This window comes from Zalophus californianus, chromosome 2 (genome assembly GCF_009762305.2).
Source record: "Zalophus californianus isolate mZalCal1 chromosome 2, mZalCal1.pri.v2, whole genome shotgun sequence".
Taxonomy (NCBI): domain Eukaryota; kingdom Metazoa; phylum Chordata; class Mammalia; order Carnivora; family Otariidae; genus Zalophus; species Zalophus californianus.
In genome coordinates this window covers 71,488,158-71,507,280 of record NC_045596.1, presented here as the reverse complement: position 1 = coordinate 71,507,280, position 19,123 = coordinate 71,488,158, and the positions used below count along the sequence as shown (strand labels likewise).

Sequence of the window (19,123 nt, the reverse complement as noted above, 5' to 3'; positions counted from 1 at the left end):
CTTAGAAGAACACATAGGTGAAAATCATTATGACGCTGTATTGGCAATGATTTCTTGGATGTGACACTGTTGCTTATTTTACGGGATGCTTTCCATCCTTGGCTCATGACCATGACATGACAATAACAACCCTCAAATATTATGACAACAAAAAGTCTACTGGACATTTGCAAACATCCTCTGTGTGTCGGGGGGGAGGCATTATGAAAGTATTTATGAAATACATATGAAAATATTTATGAATAAAATTATTTGCTTTCTGAAATTTGTTTCAAAATAATTTGTGGGAGGGCGCCTGGGTGGCTCAGTCAGTTAAGCGTCTGCCTTCGGCTCAGGTCATGATCCTGGGGTCCTGGGATGGAACCCCCTGCTTCTCCCTCTCCCTCTGCCCCTCCCACCCAACTCATGCTCTCTCTCTCTCTTTCTCAAATAAATAAATAAAAACTTGAAAGCATTTTTTTTAAGATTTTATTTATTTGACAGAGACACAGCGAGAGAGGGAACACAAGCAGGGGGAATGGGAGAGGGAGAGGGAGAGGGAGAAGCAGGCTTCCCGCAGAGCAGGGACCCTGATGTGGGGCTCGATCTCAGGACCTTGGGATCATGACCTGAGCTGAAGGCAGACGCCCAATGACTGAGCCACCCAGGCGCCCCAAACTTGAAAGCATTCTTTTTTTTTTTTTAAAGATTTTATTTATTTATTTGAGAGAGAGAGGATGGGAGACAGCACGAGAGGGAAGAGGGTCAGAGGGAGAAGCAGACTCCCCGCTGAGCAGGGAGCCCAATACGGGACTCCATCCCAGGACTCCGGGATCATGACCTGAGCCGAAGGCAGTCGCTTAACCGACTGAGCCACCCAGGCGCCCAACTTGAAAGCATTCTTAAGGAAAATAATTTGTGGGAAAGGGAGAGAAAAGGGAAATATGAGTAAAATTAAGACTGGCCACTAGTTGCTGATCAGTCCGTTGGGGCTCATCATATTTTTTTTCTACTTGTGAAATGTTTGTAATTTTCCATAATAACACAAAAAAGTAAAAAAGGTGACAGATATATTTGAGGACTCTTGTTTTCAGCGCTTTTGCAGCATTAGAGACTCTGAAACTACCCAGCTACATAATATCTAAAAATACTTCATTAATGGGGGCGCCTGGGTGGCTCAGTTGGTTGCGCAACTGCCTTCGGCTCAGGTCATGATCCTGGAGTCCCTGGATCAAGTCCCACATCGGCCTCCCTGCTCAGCGGGGAGTCTGCTTCTCCCTCTGACCCTCCCCGCCTCCCATGTGCTCGCTGTCTCTCTCATTCTCTCTGTCTCAAATAAATGAATAAAATCTTAAAAAAAAAATAAAAAAAAAAATACTTCATTAATATATGTGCTGCCGAAGCGAGCACTAAAAAGACTTCATTAAATATTAAAACCTACTTTTAGATGATTGAGTCCACTAGGATCCGTAATGGAGCAAAGACCAAGCAGGTAAGCTAATGCTTGAAGTCCCTGGCTATCTGGGATATACAGTGGTCTTTGTTATCTGAACTGCATTGCACAGAGGGGATGGGGTCAAAGCCTTGAGTTTGCATAAAATGGAAGCATAATGCCTAGACCCAGAAGTATACCCTCAGAAAGGGCAAACCAGAAAGGAAACCCACCCTGCAAAGGTAGGCCACAAGAAAACGTTGCTATCTTGACCTACACTATGAATGGACATTTTAAAAAGAAGAAAAAAAAAGTCCCCTGAGAATTTGTAGTCACTGGCCAAATCTTATGCTGTTTGGGAGCTGAATCTATATTCTTTACCTGATCCAAAAACACGAGCCTATAATTTAATTATGAGGATGGGTAATATCTCCAGGTGTCTGAGAGAAGGAAATCCAGACTTTTCCAGATGAATGTACCCTCAACTAGGCCTCAAAGAATTCCTACAGGTATGCTGCCCAAAAAACTTAAAAAATTATAAAACAGACATCAATGAGCAAGCCATAGATAACAGAACCAGAACCACAAAGACTTCAGATATTATAATTATCAGAATTAAGATGAAAAATAATTCTGTTAAGGTGCATTAAAATGTAAAAAAAAAAAAGATACTGAAAACATGATCAAGAATAGGAGACTATCAAATAATTAGGCCAGTTTGAAGAACAAAGTATTAGTTTTAGAAATGAAAAGGATCCCTAATCACTGAAGTTAAGAATTTGGATAAAAGGTAAATACAATTGTATAGAGAATAGAGAAGATGTATCTGAAGAAATTATCTAAGATACACACAGAGAGATAAAGATGTGGAAAATATGTGAGGGCTGAGTCGTAGAGGAGTAGTAAGAAGGCCCATCAGAGTGCACCTGTGTCTTCCTGTTTGCTGTGAAGGGAGAAGCTACATCCCTAGCCAGAACTTAGTAGTGACTTTTTTTAGGATTAGCATGATTTAATTCATTATCAATCTTTTTTTTTTTTAAAGATTTTATTTATTTGAGAGAGAGAGAATGAGAGATAGCACGAGAGGGAAGAGGGTCAGAGGGAGAAGCAGACTCCCTGCTGAGCAGGGAGCCCGGTGTGGGACTCGATCCCGGGACTCCAGGATCATGACCTGAGCTGAAGGCAGTCGCTTAACCAACTGAGCCACCCAGGCGCCCTCAATCTTTTTTTTTTAAAGATTTTATTGATTTATTTGACAGAGAGCACAAGCAGGGGGAGCGGCAAGCAGAGGAAGAGGGAGAAGCAGGCTCCCTGCTGAGCAGGGAGCCCAACATGGGGCTTGATCCCAGGACCCCGGGATCATGACCTGAGTGGAAGGCAGACGCCTGAGCCACCCAGGTGCCCCCATTATCAGTCATAAATTGCTGAGGTTGGGAAGGCCAGGATAGTAGCTTGAATCTCACACACTTTTGTTGAGGACAAATGTAATTTAGGGAAACCCTATTACTGAGCAGGGATCGGTGGAAGCACAGAGCTTATCCAGCACTGTTGAATACCTTCCCAAAAGCAGCTGGTGAGACCAGGCACTTCACAGCCAAAGGTCCACTCCAGTGGTTCCCAGTGCCCACTGCCCCCTTACAGAGAGGAGGCACAGAGACCTCTAGAGGCACTAGGGAGGCAGGATGGGCTGGGGGGGCTTCCCCACCAAAGTGCTGTGTCTCTGCCTCAGTATCCCCATTCACACAACACAGCCAGCCACACATCCCTAGGCAGAGCTGAACAGCGCTATCTCTCACTACCTCCACTCTTTAAGTGGCCAGCCTCATCCCAGCCTTAGGCATCAGACAGTGAGAACCAGAACTCTGGTTCTCTGCTTTGTGTGGTTTGAGTTCCTTTTATTTGGCCAAACTCCTTACCACCATTCCCTTCTTTTCTTTTCTTGTAAAGATTTTATTTATTTGATTGAGAGAGAGAGAGAGAGAGCACAAGAGGGGGTAGGGTCAAAGGGAGAAACAGACTCCTTGCTGAGCAGGCAGCCTGATGCGGGACTGGATCCTGGGAATCCGAGATCACGACCTGAGGCGAAGGCAGTCGCTTAACCGACTGAGCCACCCAGGCGCCCCATTCCCTGCTTTTCTAGACCTAAGTCCCTCAACCTGCAAACTTTAGTTAAATTCTTACCATTTGGGGTTTCTTTCCTGGAGTTATCTATCTTGGATTTGCAACTGCCTAGACTTTCTTGTTTTTCTTCTTTTATGTTGATATGCATGGCTCAGGGGGATTTTGAAGGGTGAACAAATTCATTCTACCTTCTTTGTCCAAATTTTTTTTTCTTAGCAGTTTCTACAGGAAATAATGGTGTCATTATTTCTATATCAGCACTAATGTAGAGCCAAAATGTGAGCCGAAGTTTTTTACTAGCTGTATCACCTGGGTTAAATTGCTTAATCTCATTATGATTCAGTTTCATCTGCAACATAGAGATTTTAACAGAATTCACCTAAGGGCATTGTTGTGAAGATAAAGCGAGGTTTAAAAAAAAAAAAAGCCTCATAAAACTGAAAGGCACTTAGAACAGTACTTAATAAATATTAGCTGTTATGATTGGCGTAGGCTAAAAATCGAAGTTACCTTATGTTTTCCAAATACACATGATTTTATTCTTATTTTTATAAAATATACCCTGTGACATGGGTATTATCACCCCTAATGTGAGGAAAGAAATTGAGGCACAAAAGGGTCAAATAGCAAAAACTCTCGAGGTGAGATAAAATTTGGGTCCATCTAAATCGGCTATGGCTTTGTCACACATAGAATAATGGATGTATGTTTCCTGGTCTGATACGGGTTCTGGGCGAAGTTATACGTGTTTGGCTTTGCTGACATTATCTATCATAATATTACGCATGACGGCCAGATGTGAAAAAATTCTAAGTGTAATGAATCATGTGTCATTTAATGCTCATTACACTTTGACTTCATTCACAACCAAGAACAAATTCTTCCCTCTGCAGGCAATAATGTGTTTATAGTAGTCAGTAATGGGTCATGTGAAAGAGGTCAGTCACAGATGAAACCCTCTCCCATTTTTATAGCATGGCAGATTCAGGTAAGGGTGGAGAGGCCCCTGAATTGCATATGATAAACTTGCTTTATTATTCAGTCAATAAACTTTTATCAATTATCTGTTGTGTTCAAGGCCCTGAGAGAGGCAATATTTAGGACATACAGGAAGGGGGAAGGCATTACATTCTCACAATTTCCATCACTGACACCATAAGGTTTTCAGCTTCGCAGGTTCAAGATCTTGAAGTCAGCTCTAGCTGTCTTTCACCTTCAATGTTCTATCGGTTACCAGGTACTATAAACTCCTCCTTCACAATGTTTCCCTCATTACCCTTCCCTCAAAGTTTTTTCCACCATTGTTTTAGTTCAGTCTTTATTTTGTTCATTTCCAAATTGATTTCTGCCGTCCCATATCCCCCATCCATTCTATATGTGGACAGATCAATCTTGTTAATGCTGCTTTGACAATGTCATCCCTCTACACTAAACTTTCATTAATTTCTCACTCTCAAGATAAGTTTAAAGTCCTTAGCTTGGCATTTGAGGCATCCACAATTTGGCCCCAGGAAATTTTCCCATATATCTTTTAGTATGTTACCGAGAATACAACCTTTGAGATGCTTCTTGGGGGATAGTTTCCATGAGTAAATGCTGTATACATGTTGTGCGATGATGAAATCTACTTAATTAACTTGTTTTAATCTGGCACTTCTCCATCCTTCTATTCCTCATATATCCATAAAGTCTTGTGTTTAAGTAAACTTTTTCTAAAAAAGTTTATTTATTTAAGTAATCTCTACACCCAGTGTGGGGCTTGAACTTGCAACGTCGACATCAAGAGTTGCATGCTCTACTGACTGAGCCAGCCAGGCGCCCCATGTTTAAGTAAAGTTTTATTTTTTTAAGATTTTTTATTTATTTATTTATCTGTCAGAGAGAAAGAGAGAGAGCACAAGCAGGGGGAGTGGCAGGCAGAGGGAGAAGCAGGCTCCCTGCTAAGCAAGGATCCTGTTGCGGGGCTCAATCCCAAGACCCTGGGATCATGACCTGAGCCGAAGGCTGATGCATAACCAACTGAGCCACCCAGGCGCCCCTAAGTAAACTTTTTAAATTGGAGTGTAACATAGATCCAGAATAAGTACAGAACATCTACGTGAACAGCTTACTGTATAGTTATAAAGTGAATATACCTGTATATCTGCCGCCCAGATCAAACACATATATATACATATATATGTATGCACATTTGTTTAGTATCAATAACCCCAAGTCTCCATGCTCCACATCAGTCATTGTCCCTTCCAGAGGTAACTACTCTTTTGACTTCTATCACTGTACATGAGTTTTATCTGTTTTTTATTTGTTTTTATGGAGATATAACTGACATATAACATACATATGTATTTGATATGGGTGGCAGATACACAGGTGTTTTCACTTTGTAACTACACATCAAGCTGTTTACTGAGATTTTCCATACTTGCTCTGGATGTGTGTTATACTACAATTAAAAAGCTTACTTAAACAAAAGACTTTATGGATTTGTGAAATTTATTTGCAGCACTTTCAACATTGTTTTTAAAGCTTTTATTGATTTTAGAGAAAGAGGGCGAGAGAGACAGCACGAGCAGGAGAGGCAGAGGGAGAAGTAGAGAGAATCCCAAGCAGACTCTGTGCTGAGCATGAAGTCCCACATGGGGCTCGATCCCATAACCCTGAGATGATGACCTTAGCCAAAATCAAGAGTCAGATGCTTAACTGCTCAACTGACTGTGCCACCCAGGTGCCCCATGAACTCTCAACATTTAACCTTTTAGCCTATTTTGAAGGGATGAATGTTACATCCTCTATGCCACTTTCTGATTCTGCAGGTTCATTATCAGTACCTAATCATGCCTGTTTTTTCCCTTGCTGCTTATTTTTTAGGGCTTTGTTACCTTTGTGAACTTTATAACCAAATGAATTATTTCTTGTTTGGTCTCTTGTCTGCTATATAAAGCAAATTACATGAATCCAGGTAGTCTGGCTCCACATCTGGGCCCTCAACACCTCTACCCCGCCAACACACACACACACACACACACACACACACACACACACACACACACACACACACAGAGTCTCTTTCTGTATTAATGCCTCCTTCTGTTCTCTTCTCCATGACATTAAGACTTTGACAACTGGTTTGGGCATTTCCCTTCTCTCTAAGTTGGTCACTACCTTGGCAAAGTCTGTGTTTATTTATTTATTTTTATTTATTTTAAAAAATATTTGTGTATTTATTTGAGAGAGAGAGAGAACACACACAGCAAGGTGGGGCAGAGAGAGGGGGAGAGAGAATCTGAAGTACACTCCGTGCTGAGTGTGGAGCCTGATGGGAGACTCGATCTCAGGACGCTGAGATCATGACCTGAGCCGAAACCAAGAGTTGGACGTTTAACTGACTGTGCCACCCAGGCACCCCTATTTACTTATTTTTAAGATTTTATTTTCAAGTAATCTCTACACCCAACATGGGGCTCAAACTCACAACCCTGAGATCAAGAGTTGCATGCTCCACCAAACGAGCCAGCAGGTGCCCCAAAATCTGGGTTTATTAAGATGATCGGCCTGTCACCCTAGCTTTTGTGCTCTTTGATCTTCTCAACTTCACCTTGAGGGTAGGCAGAATTTTAAAGATTCCTTTCTTCCCTAAACCCCAAGATTCCAGTTCATTTACTGGTTTTTTAACCAGACATCATTCTAGGTTCTACTCTGTGGACTTTTGAAGTTGTAATTACAGTCCCAAATTGGGGCGCCTGGGTGGCTCAGTCATTAAGCATCTGCCTTCTGCTCAGGTCATGATCCCAGGGTCCTGGGATCGAGCCCAGCATCGGGCTCCCTGCTCAGCGGAAGCCTGCTTCTCCCTCTCCCACTCCCCCTGCTTGTGTTCCCTCTCTCTCTGTCTCTCTGTCAAGTAAATAAAAATCTTAAAAAAAAAAAGTCCCAAATCAGTTGAGTCTAAAATAGTGAGATTATCAAGGTGTGCCTGATTTAATTACATGAACCCTTTAAAAGGTAGAAGGAGAAGTCTGAGAGATTTGAAGTTTGAGAAGGACCTACTTTAAAGATGAAGGGAGTCACGCAAGAAGGAATGTGGGCAGCCTGGAGGAGATGGATGATGGCAAGGAAACAGGGACCTCAGTCCTAAAGCTGCAAAGAATTGGATTCTGCCAGTAACCCGACCTTAGCAGCAGATTCTTCAGAGAAGAGCCTTCCTTCAGGTAGGAGCCCATCTGGCTGACACTTTGATTTGGCCCCGTGATACACAGAACAGAGCCTGCCCTAGCCGCCCTAGATTTCTGACCTCCAGAATTGTGAGATAATAAATGAATGTTGTTTTAAGATGCTAAATTGGTAGAAGACGAAGGTACCTCCCTTCCACCTCCATAATCCTACTGTCTAAACCCTGTGACCTTTTCAAAACCTGGAATGCCAGCCTGAAATGCCAATTTCCTGTTCAGTGACCTCACCCTCGTGTTTCAGCTCCTCGGCCTCCCCTCCATAGGTTTCCTTTCAACCTGTCTCTTCCTGGCTTCATTTTGCACACTCAGCTCCTTGCTCCATTTTTCTATGCCTTATCCACCCAGCAAAACCACATTCTCGAATTTATTCAACCTTCTAACCTTCTCTATATTTATGAATGGGAATTCTCTGTGAATGGGAATACTTTGTGAATTCACCTGTGGCTCTGATGCTGCTACATTTATAGAAGTCAGTCTTACGGATCCTTGGTGTTGCTATGCAGTCTCTCTAGGTCCCCTATTACTATTGGGAGGACAAATTTTTCCTCCACCAATTCAGATCCCGTGGGGTGGGGGAGGAACTGAAAGTTAACTGACAACAGATTAAAGTAGAAAAGATAAGGTTTAGGAAAGACAAATGAGCTTTTAGAGAAATAAATGAAAGTATGACAGTTTGTGATGACGCTTGTTTATGCAATTTCTTATCCAGATGTGAGTGGTGGGTCTTTTTCCTGGCAGCGAAGCTTCCCTAAGAAGGGATTTATGGCTGTTTTACTCTCTGAAGGCTTTGCCTTTTAGTCAGATAAGGGAAGCTCCAAGAAGGCTTCTTTCAGCATCAGTTGTATCTCAAATGTCTTCAGTTTAAAATAATATTCAAACCAACTTGGTGGAGCTGGGTGGTAATGTGGGGAACAAAGGCAAAAAGAAATGTAGATAAAATTAAATTTTCTTGTAACTGGCCTCCCATTGACAAATACTTGAGGCAGGCGAGTACAACGGTCCTCTAGGAACTCCCATGTGAATGCCTTGCTAGAGGGAAAAACAACCTTAGCTTGACAATAGCTAGGACTTCAGGATTCTGTGAGTCTTCTTTAGTGTATGAAAATCCTTTTGGAAACTTCCCTTGGCTTTACCTCCCCTAATTCCATAGTATATAATCAGTTGTTCCTCACAATCCCTGGGCAGTCCTTTCTGTCCATGGGTCCTGTCCCCATGCCTTAATAAAAATACCTTTTTGCACCCAAGACATCTCAAGAATTTTTTCATGGCCTTTGGCTCTGAACCCCAACATTTCCACATCAGGTATTAGCATCCTCTTTGTTTCCTTAGGGCCTTGTGGTAGGAAGAATAATGGCCTCCCAAAGATGCCATGTCGTAATAGTCAGAAGGTAAATGTGTTAGTTTGCCTGCCAAAGGAGAATTAAGGTTGCCAGTGAAATTAAGGTTGCTAATCAAATGACTTTAAAATAGAAAGATTATCAGGGCTTATCCACTGTGTCTAATGTGATCATAAGAGTCCTTCAAAGTAGAAGAGGGAAGCAGAACAAAGAGATATGATAACAGAAGCAGGGTCAGAGTGATGCTCTGCTGTTGGCTTGGAAGCTAGAGGGATGCGACCATGAGCCAAGGGATGCGGGTGGCCCCTAGAACCTGGAAAAAGTTCCAGAAAGGAATGTAGACCTGATGACATCTTTGATTTTAGCCCAGTCAGGCCCAGTTTGGACTTCTGACCTATGGAAATATAGACTAATACATTCTTGTTGTATTAAGCCATTAAGTTTGTGGGAATTAGTTATGGCAACCATAGGAAACTAATACAGGTCTATTCCAGGGTTTAGCATTTTCTCAAATCCCTGTCTTTGCTTTCACACAATACCTTCAGCAGATCCTCCAACTTCAGAGAGAATGTACATTTCTTTCAATTTTCTTTCTTTCCCTAATTAAAACATTTATCTGCATGAGGACTCATCCTCACTCCCTTCCCTTCTGCCATAATTAAAAAAAAAGTTTCCTTTTCTAGTGCTAATTCCTCTGGATTCCATTTCCATTCCCTTCTAAGGGACCTGATTATACCAGTTAACCACCTTTTTTTCTTTATGACTTGTCCTCTTGGCATGCACACATATTCCAGCCTGCCTAACTTAACCAAATAAGAAATATATTCTTTGAACCCCAAGATGGTTTTAAGAGATACTCCTTTCTCTTACCTTCTTGTTATAGTGAAACCTTTGGTAAGAGTTATCTACACCCTGTTTCCACTCCTTCACTTACTCATCAGTGTTCAAGCCCTTTGTAGACTGACCTTTCTCTCGTGGAGTTCATCAAAGGTCTCTGGTATCTCTGAAAAGAGCCATGTGGGAACACAGTGACTACAGCCTCTGGCACTGTTTTTTATTTGCTTTTTTATTGTTTTTTATTTGGGAGTAGTAAAAATAAATATACCTGGACGCATTACAGATGTTATATACATAACCCAAATGCCCCCAGGTCCATAATAAGCCCTGTCTGAAACCTGGACTTGCAAGGGGAAAATTGACCCTGAGAAGTTTACCGCTTGGAGTAAGCACTAAGGAAGGTACTGAGTCCTTACCAGCTCCTTACACTTGGTGGCTAGGCTGGTGAATAGACTGAGAGCTTGGGGCAGCTGGGAAAGGCTAGGAAAGTATTAAAAGTCCTATGAGAAAGATGAAGAGAGCTTCTCATAGTTCTATATGGGAGCTTTGAGAGTAGAGCAACTGATTCATGGAGTTACAGGCCCAGAAGTTTGTTGCTTTAATGAGAATACTGTTTTTGATTTTGCTTTGGTTGCCATTCTTATAATAAGCCATACCGTTTATCAGCATTAAATGAATTTGTATCCTTTGACTGTGTCTGTTGCTGACATTCCGCCAAGCACTAATACCCTGGCGAAGACCATACAGGCAAGTCCCTCACTGGTGTGATTGTTGAAAAGGCAAATTACCAACACCCTCCTCCCCAGAAAAAAGAAAAACTTCCCATTATTTTTGGAGTTTTCCAAAAGTGAGGTTTAATTGATTTTATGAATGAGTCTGTCTGCTCCCTTCACCTGAGGTCATCTTCCCTATTTGTCTGTTTATGTCCATACATACTGCCTACAAAAGCACATGGTGACACCTCACCCCTGCCAGTGCCCATTTAAGATCTTCAGTGTGTGTTTCATAGGTTTAGACTCCAGATGGCCCCAAAACTTTCAATTAGTATTGTAAAGAAATCCTACTTTGGATAATTCTGTGGTTTGATTGCAAGACTCGTAAAATATGACAGTGACTTCAACTAGCTTGGCGAGAGCCCAGCAGATCAATGTTCATCAGGGATCCAGTCTCCTGTGTCCTTGTTCTGCAACCTAAGAAATCAGTAGAGAGAAATGGGAAAAGGCCTTACATAGGAAATTTATGAATTAACCACAAATGATCATTAAACATTAAAAAAGTTTACTCTCACTAAGTCAAGAGATGTACATTGAAATATTGCCGTTTGTTATCAGATTCAAAGAGATTAAAATTATTATTTTATCCAGTATTTGTGAGAGCTCAGATGAACAAGCGACCTTTTAAATTGTTAGGAGACTATGAATTTGGCATGGATTATTTTGTGGGAAATCTGGCTATATGTATTAACAGTTGTTTGTTTTTTTGTATTAAATTTTTTTTTAAAGATTTTAGTGATTTATTTGACAGAGAGAGAGAGAGCAAACAAGCAGGGAGGACAGCAGAGGGAGAGGGAGAAGCAGGCTTCCCGCTGAGCAGGGAGCCCTATGTGGGGCTCAATCACAGACCCTGAGATTATGACCTGAGCCGAAGGCAGTCGCTTAACCAACTGAGCCACCCAGGAGCCCCTACAGGGATGTTTTGTGAATAATAGGAAAACTAGTTAAATTAATTATGGTATATAACAAACCATTGAATACCATGCAACAATTCATTTTAAAGTTGTAGAAAGATACCCAATGACAGGGAACCATGTTTGCAGTTTACAATGTAGCAGTTTACAAAATAATAATAGTTGTCATCTATTGAGTGCTAACCAGTGTTAATAATTCTGTTCAGGGTTTTATACACATTATCTCAATCTTTCTAACTCTCCCGAGAGATTGTTTCCCCTGATTACCAATAACCACCTAAAGACCAAGTAATTAGTACAAGTGCAAATCTTCAGGGTTGTAAGACCCAGGATACCGATGCAGGCTGACTTCAGCGATGATGACTTTTGTCCCTGTACTTATTGCATATAAGGCCATTTTTGTTTTTTTAAAAAAATACATATGCACAGGAAAAGACTAAAAGCAGATAGTATGTGGTTGCTGGGTTACAAGTCATTTTTATTTTCATCTTGCTTGATATTACAACAAGGGAGAGAAAAAAAGTTTAGTTAAATGGGAGAAAGAAAAAGTACCAGAATGAGAACACATTCAGCAGGAATCCTAATACTGGGCTCTGCAAATACTGGGCAGTTGCTCTTTTCTGGCAATATAAAAGAGCTTATGAGGTGGAGGGCAGAGAGCAGCAGTCTCAGAAGCTGTGAGCCCCCCCATTTATCTCCCTAACTTTCGACCTTGTGCAACTGGTCTCCTTTGGAACTGGTGACTCATCTGTAAATTAGGAAGGTCATCTTTAGGTTCCTCCTTCCCTCTCTTCTATACCCAAACACTAAAAGAGAAGACAGGGCATTTGAAGATGATTAGCCCTAAGTAAAATGCTAATTTATAAGCTAAAATGACTCATTCCTTAATAATACAATACATTCATGAAAGGCTGGCTTTAATCTGTATTTATCAAACAGAATTTGATAGCAATGATCAGCTTTAGCGAGTATTAGAGTGAGATTAGGAATTAATGTAACTTTAGCAAGCATATACACTGATCTATCAGTATGAAAAAATCAAACTATTTAAAAAATTAGACTAGAAACAAGGTAGAAAGTTTTTTGTTTTAGCCATTTTTAGCCCTATTTTAGGTGAGGCTCTGTCTTTAAGCATTGTCGTGTGTCTTTTACTGACTAAAACACTGACATTTTATTGATTTACTTTTTTTAAAAGGTTTTATTTATTTATTTATAGGAGAGAGAGAGAGAGAGAGAGAGAACACAGCAGGGGGAGTGGCAGAGAGAGGGAGAAGCAGACTCCCCGCTGAGCAAGGAGCCCCTCGTTGGACTCCATTCCAGGACCCCGGGACCATGACTTGAGCCGAAGGCAGACGCTTAACCGACTGAGCCAACCAGGTGTCCCTTATTGATTTACTTTTAAACAAAATTCTTTTTTTCCAATATAAAAGTTGTATATCTGCATTAAAAAAAATTTAGAAAATTACACTAAAATAGAAGAAAAAAAAAGAACCATAATGTCACAACCCAGAAAAATAACATTTTCTTGTATTACAAGCTATTTTCTATGCATAAGTTTTTGGTTTGTTTACGTTTTACCTATTGCAGAATACTATATTCAACTTATTATCCAGGTTTTTTTTAATGTGCTTTTTATTGATTTTATGTGTATTTTTCCCCCATTATTGTAAGTCCCCTCTTGGAATTGCCTTTAGAATTTGCTGGCAATTTAAAAAGTCTTTACTGACATCAGTAAAGCTTTGTTCTTTAGAGGGTGTTTTTAAATTTTGCAGTTATTAAGAGCCATCTCTGAAAAATTTTTCTCAGTCTTGGCTTAAAGTGACAAATATATTCGTGTATGGGTCTTTAAGTGTCTTTAAATGAACTCAAAATTAATCCAAAAAACCAATTTCACCCAAATGTTTGGGTGCATCATGGATATGTAATTTAAAATGCTTTAAGGGGCGCCTAGGTGGCTCAGTCGGCTAAGCTTCTGCCTTCGGCTCAGATCATGATCCCAGCCCTACATCCGGCTCCCTTGAGCTAACTGAATTTAAATTAAAAAAAAGAAAAAAGTATACAGTATGGTATTTTTAATATTCTAAAAAGTTAGATATAATTAATTTCTTAGTCAGGCTTCCTGGCTAAAACTTCTCCCTTTTAAAGTAGGCTCCACACCCAACATAGGACTTGAACTCACAACCCTGAAGTCAAGGGTCACACACTCTACCAAATAAGCCAGCCAGATGCCCCATGACTAAAGATTTCCTGTAACGGGTTAAGAATTAACAGTAATTCCTAGTGTTGCTTTAAATAACTTGATTTTTAAAAAAGATTTTATTTATTTGAGAGAAAGAGAGACAGACAGTGACAGAGACAGCGAGAGAGAGCACAAGCGGGGAGGAGAGGGAGAAGCAGGCTCCCGCTGAGAGGGAGCCCGACGACGTGGGGCCCGATCCCGGGACCCTGAGATCATGACCTGAGCTGAAGGCAGACACTTAATTGACTGAGCCCCCCAGGTGCCCCTAAATAACTTGATTTTTGTTTGTAAATGGCAAACCAGAAAATAGATGCAGCAGGCAAATTTTGGGAAAGCCATACACACTCATAAAGCCTGACAACCAAACCTTTTCTTGAATATGCACACTTTCCAGCTTTTCTACACGAACAGTATTGCGAAGAAGTATTTATTACGAGTGTGCACAATACAATTAAACCGTTCATAGCAATATTGTCATTCAACTGCCCCCCCCCCCCCCCCCCGCGCCTCTTAGATTAAGTTCCTGAATTTATTGTCCTGGGACTTAAGCACCTAATTTCTCAGAAGCTCATTCAATAGAGACCTACTTGTTCTCGGGGTGGGCAACGTGTGTGACAGAAAAAACAACCCTCGGTGTCAGCGTCCCCCGGAGTATAGGGGCGCGGGACACGGTGACCAAATCCATCTGATCAATACCTGCTCTAGGCTAGAGCAGGTATTGATCAGCCCGGGTAGCGTCCTGTGATGACCAGGGCTAATCACTGCTGTCCCTTTCCTACAAGCCCTGGAGGCGGTAGTTTTGGGTTTGTCCATGTGGCGCTCCGGGAGAGTCATCTCCGTGACCTGGGCCCCGCAAGAGGGTGGCCGTCGATCCAATGCCCCGCCAGGTCTCCGAGCAACCTATCCACGCGCTCCTCCCCGGCTCAGGGCGCTTTATCGCGGCGAGACAGGCGGCGCTGCTCCTATCGTCCGCCTACGGGCTCGGACCCCGAGGGAGCCGCCACCCTACGCTCTCCCGGCCTGCAGCCGGTGGATAGCGAGGCGAAATCCGCGTCGGCGCTGCCTGCACTCGCCTCCTCGCCGCTCTGGCCGCCCTGGCCCGCGGCGGGCCGCTCCTGACCGTCACCGTGCCCCCGGGCGGGCGCCTTTGCAGGTCACTAGCTGCGCATGTGAGTGCCGGCCCGCCGGGAGCGCGCGGACACCGTGGGTGGTGTCGGAGCCGAGCGCTTCGATCTAGGAAGGTGGTCCCGCGGGATGGGGCATAGGGGTCTGCCGCGCGCGCCGGCTGTGTCCTGAGTCCTGCGTCGTTAGAGATCGAGTCCACAGCGCGCAGGAGGCAAGAGGGAGTCCCGGACCGTCCCGCAGAGATTGGGAGTCGCAGGAAGGAAGCAGCCTGGAAAGGAGCCAGGAAGATTTTGGAAATGCTCTTCACAATTTAGAAAGCACTGTACAGATGCTTGATGCCATTGTTAGGAGCTTCTTCCTTAGGGTATGTTTGGGAGGTTTGGCTGACTCAGCTCCTCGTCTATATAAACGATTGTTAGTGCTCTGCCTCTGAGCACACGGACTCTGAGATCGAAGACCTCGGTTGAACTGAATCTCTTGTTAAGCTGAGTAAGTAAATGGTGAAAACCACGTGGGATGTTGTGTGGCTTGAAAGATTGGTGGGTATTGCATGGACGTTTGGCAGAAAATAGAAAACCTCAGTTGAGACGACTAGGTTTTAGTTAGTCCTTCCCAATTTCATTTGAGTGTAAAATCCAAATTGAGAATTCAGATTGGTTTTTCAGAAATCAATGCCCTGGTGCAAACTGATTTTGTGTCTGGTGGTATGTGTTAAGAACCAGTTGGTAAAACTTCTGCCTTTCTCCAAATGTATGAAATAAGAGTTGATAGATAGTAGATGGATAAAAATTTACTGAGCACGGGAGTCACTACAAGGTAGGAGAGAAATTTGTTAATATTAGTACTTTTAAAGGGATTAACCAGTATATTTTAGGTCTTTTTTCTTAGCTCCAGGACATAGATTTTTGTCCACAACTTTGGATGGCTTGCTAAAAAGTTACTGATCTCCCTTTTGTAATTTTTTGTGTGTGTGTGTGTGGATAGTTGGTTTTTAAATGGTTGACTTCAGAAATTTTTAACCAGCTTGGGCGCCTGGGTGGCTCAGTTGGTTAAGCGACTGCCTTCGGCTCAGGTCATGATCCTGGAGTCCCGGGATCGAGTCCCACATCGGGCTCCCTGCTCAGCGGGGAGTCTGCTTCTCCCTCTGACCCTCTTCCCTCTCGTGCTCACTATCTCTCATTCTCTCTCTCTCAAACAAATAAATAAAATCTTTAAAAAAAATTTAACCAGCTTATTACAATTATTATTTAAAAATAGTACTTAAGCAGGGCACCTGGATGATTCAGTCGGTTAAGCATCTGCGTGTGGCTCAGGTCATGATGCCAGTGTCCTGCTCAGCGGAGAGCCTGCTTCTCTCTCTCCCCTCCTGCCCCCACGCATGCTCTTTCTCTCTCAAATAAATAAAATCTTTAAAAAAAAATAGTACTGAAGAAGTTAGAACAATACAGAAAAATATAAGACCAAAAAAATTAGATTGTAATTTTACAGTTACAAATATAACTGTAATGTTGCCCAGTTTTATTTTTTTGCTCAATAGTGGAAATATAAAAGCTCATTCCATTTTTAGAAAAAAAATAGGTTTATAGAAACAAATGTGTTATCAGTTATCTTTGTTCCAGACCCTGAGCATTCAGCAAGAACTCCCTTAGGAAACACATTCTTTTGTGTTAAGAAGTTGTTAAAATACACTTACAGCTAAAATCTACTTCTGCATTTATTTTTATTAAGCATCCATGAAACATTTGAGGTGAGCATAAGTATTCCAAGTGGAAAATAAAATACAACCACGTATAAAGGGAAGCACATTAAAATGGACTTGGACAGATACTGTGCAAATTAAAGTTGCGTTCTGGAAGCCACAATAAAAAGGGATGATTCGTCACACAATTCAATGAGGATAAAGGGGGAAACACACCGGCTCCATAGAAAAGCTTTTCCTGGCATTTACAAAAGATGCAGAGGAGACTATAAATCCCATGTGCCCATCCATGTAGTACGTGCAGTAGTGCATTTTCTAGGACTGTTCGCTGTAGTGGCAATTTTCCTTATCCTAAGGGTTATAAGAAACCCTTGTTGGATGCTGAGACGCTATGGTCACACATGCTACTGTTTGATGGTTTGGGGTTTATTCGGGGATAAATCTGGATTTTTTTAGATGGGTGGTTGGATCTCATGTTATTTAAATACCCTATATTTCTCTGTCAGGAGTTTTTGATAGAAGTTTGGCAGCAGTTAAAGGTTGTATCAAGAGGGAAGGCTTAATCTGTGTTGCTTACTGGGGTAATAGGTTAGGGTTGAGATTTTTTAGTGAAAATTAAAGAACCTGAATGACCATCATCTCTATAGGAATAGGATATATGGCTCTACCTACAGGAAGCTAAAGGTTATCCTTTAAAATATCAGTTCCCAGGTCACGAACAGTATCTTGATGGTTGGGCTTCATTTTACGCCCCCCCCCCCCCCAACACAGCTTTATGAGACAGCTCACATATCCTACGGTTCACCTACTTAAAGTGCAGTTTGTAGAACCATCACATTTCATCATCCTCTCCCCTCAAAGTCTACTAGCAACTACTCCCCCTTCTTATGATAGCCACCCCCCCCACCCCCGCCGTTTTTTGAAGCAGGTATTCTACTTCACGGAGAGACTGTTAGAAAGTGGATATCTAATTTTTGAGCCACACCATTAGCTTATTCATAGAGATAGATATTCATTCAGAGAATCATAACATTGAAAGTTAGTAGTGTACTGGTTGTTTAAAAACCCACGTGGGTGGGTATGACTAAAGCAAAAGTGCTGTTCTCATCATGATTCCAGTGAAGTTTTGTTTTTGACAGAGGAGTGGAGTAAAATCTTGGCAAGGTCTGAAACCCCATTGAATGAGGTTTCTTGCACTTTACTGGTCACTAGCCCAATCTCTTTGGGTTTGCAACTGAAAAAATCTTACTGCTCTTTAGACAGGAGCTGGCTGGAAATTAGAACTTGGGGTCAGGTAGCATTAGGTAGTTGTCATTTCACTGGTATTAAGTTCTTCGAGTTATCTGGAAGAATAAAATTGGAAGTCTGTTCCCTGGAGCTACAGACAACCCCTTCTGTTCTGACTCACAGGTAGATACATATCTCCCCACCCCTCAGGGAGATGTGTTTGATCTTACCTCCGAGAATGCCATCCCAACCCAGAGGCAAATTGAAGTGTTTTGAATTTTTCAACAAAAAGCAAATAGCTATGTTTTTCTCCCTTCACTATTTCCACCTATCCACTATTTCCACATATCACCATATAAGTGATATGGTTTTGAAATGTAGGTGAGGTTTGCTGGGGTGAGGTTCGGAGCCGACGACCAAGAAAGAATTCCTGAGAGGTCTTTGGTCCAAAATGGTGGTTTTATGAAAGCATGGGGACAGGACCTGGGGGCAGACAGAGCTGCTGCACGGGGGTTGGGAGGTACAGTTGATTTTGTACTATGGGGTTGGGGGAGGTAAGGAAAAAGGGAGGTTTTCAAAAGAACTTTCATATGCTAAAGAGGACCTACAAGATCCTGGAGGCCTTGCCATTGTCAAGTTAAGGTGGTTTTTCCCTCTAGCAAGGCATAAAATAGTTGGGACCCTCCTGGAAGAATGTCACACATATCCCGCCTGGGAGTGTGTGTGTGTGTGTGTGTGTGTGTGTGTGTGTGGGGTGGAGGGGGGGTTGCAGGGTGTCAGCTTGTGCTTTGTCCTCAGCTTGCCTTCTGCTCCCTCATCATAAGGAAGAGGGGCAAATCACTTCTGGAGAAGTTTACAAAAGGTAAGCTTCCTGCTGTTCCTTCCTTTTCAGTGTAATAGAGTTAGCCCGGAAAGCTTGGCTTTTAGGAGGATCTCACAACTCTCATATCATTTGAATTTCAGCTAATCATAAATATGCCAGAGTAAGAAGGAAAAGATGTTATTGTTGTGTTATTCTTTATAAAACAATGCTTTTCAGAATGCATATAGCGGTGACTGGGTTTGTATAGCTCTTGATGAAGTTTTCAAGAGCACAGATGGCATTTTCTTTTTAAAGATTTATTTATTTGAGAGAGAAAGAGAGAGAACAAGAGAGCACAAGCGGGAGAAACAGAGGGAGAGGGAGAGAGACTCTCAAGCTGACTCTTTGC

General features: G+C 42.1%; 1 protein-coding gene across 4 annotated transcripts in view; it reads left to right on the top strand.

The window, feature by feature from the left end:
- The window catches only part of ABCG2 (ATP binding cassette subfamily G member 2 (Junior blood group)), a 138,677-nt gene that overhangs the window by 54,186 nt on the left and 65,368 nt on the right, over positions 1-19,123 (top strand). The window contains exons 1-2 of one of the 4 annotated variants that reach the window (XM_027599823.2): positions 15,038-15,475; positions 18,711-18,774. The exons of 1 other annotated variant lie outside the window; for it this stretch is intronic. The gene's annotated coding sequence lies outside the window, so the exon portion shown is untranslated. 2 more of the 4 variants (XM_027599825.2, XM_027599822.2) reach the window with 2 other exon arrangements.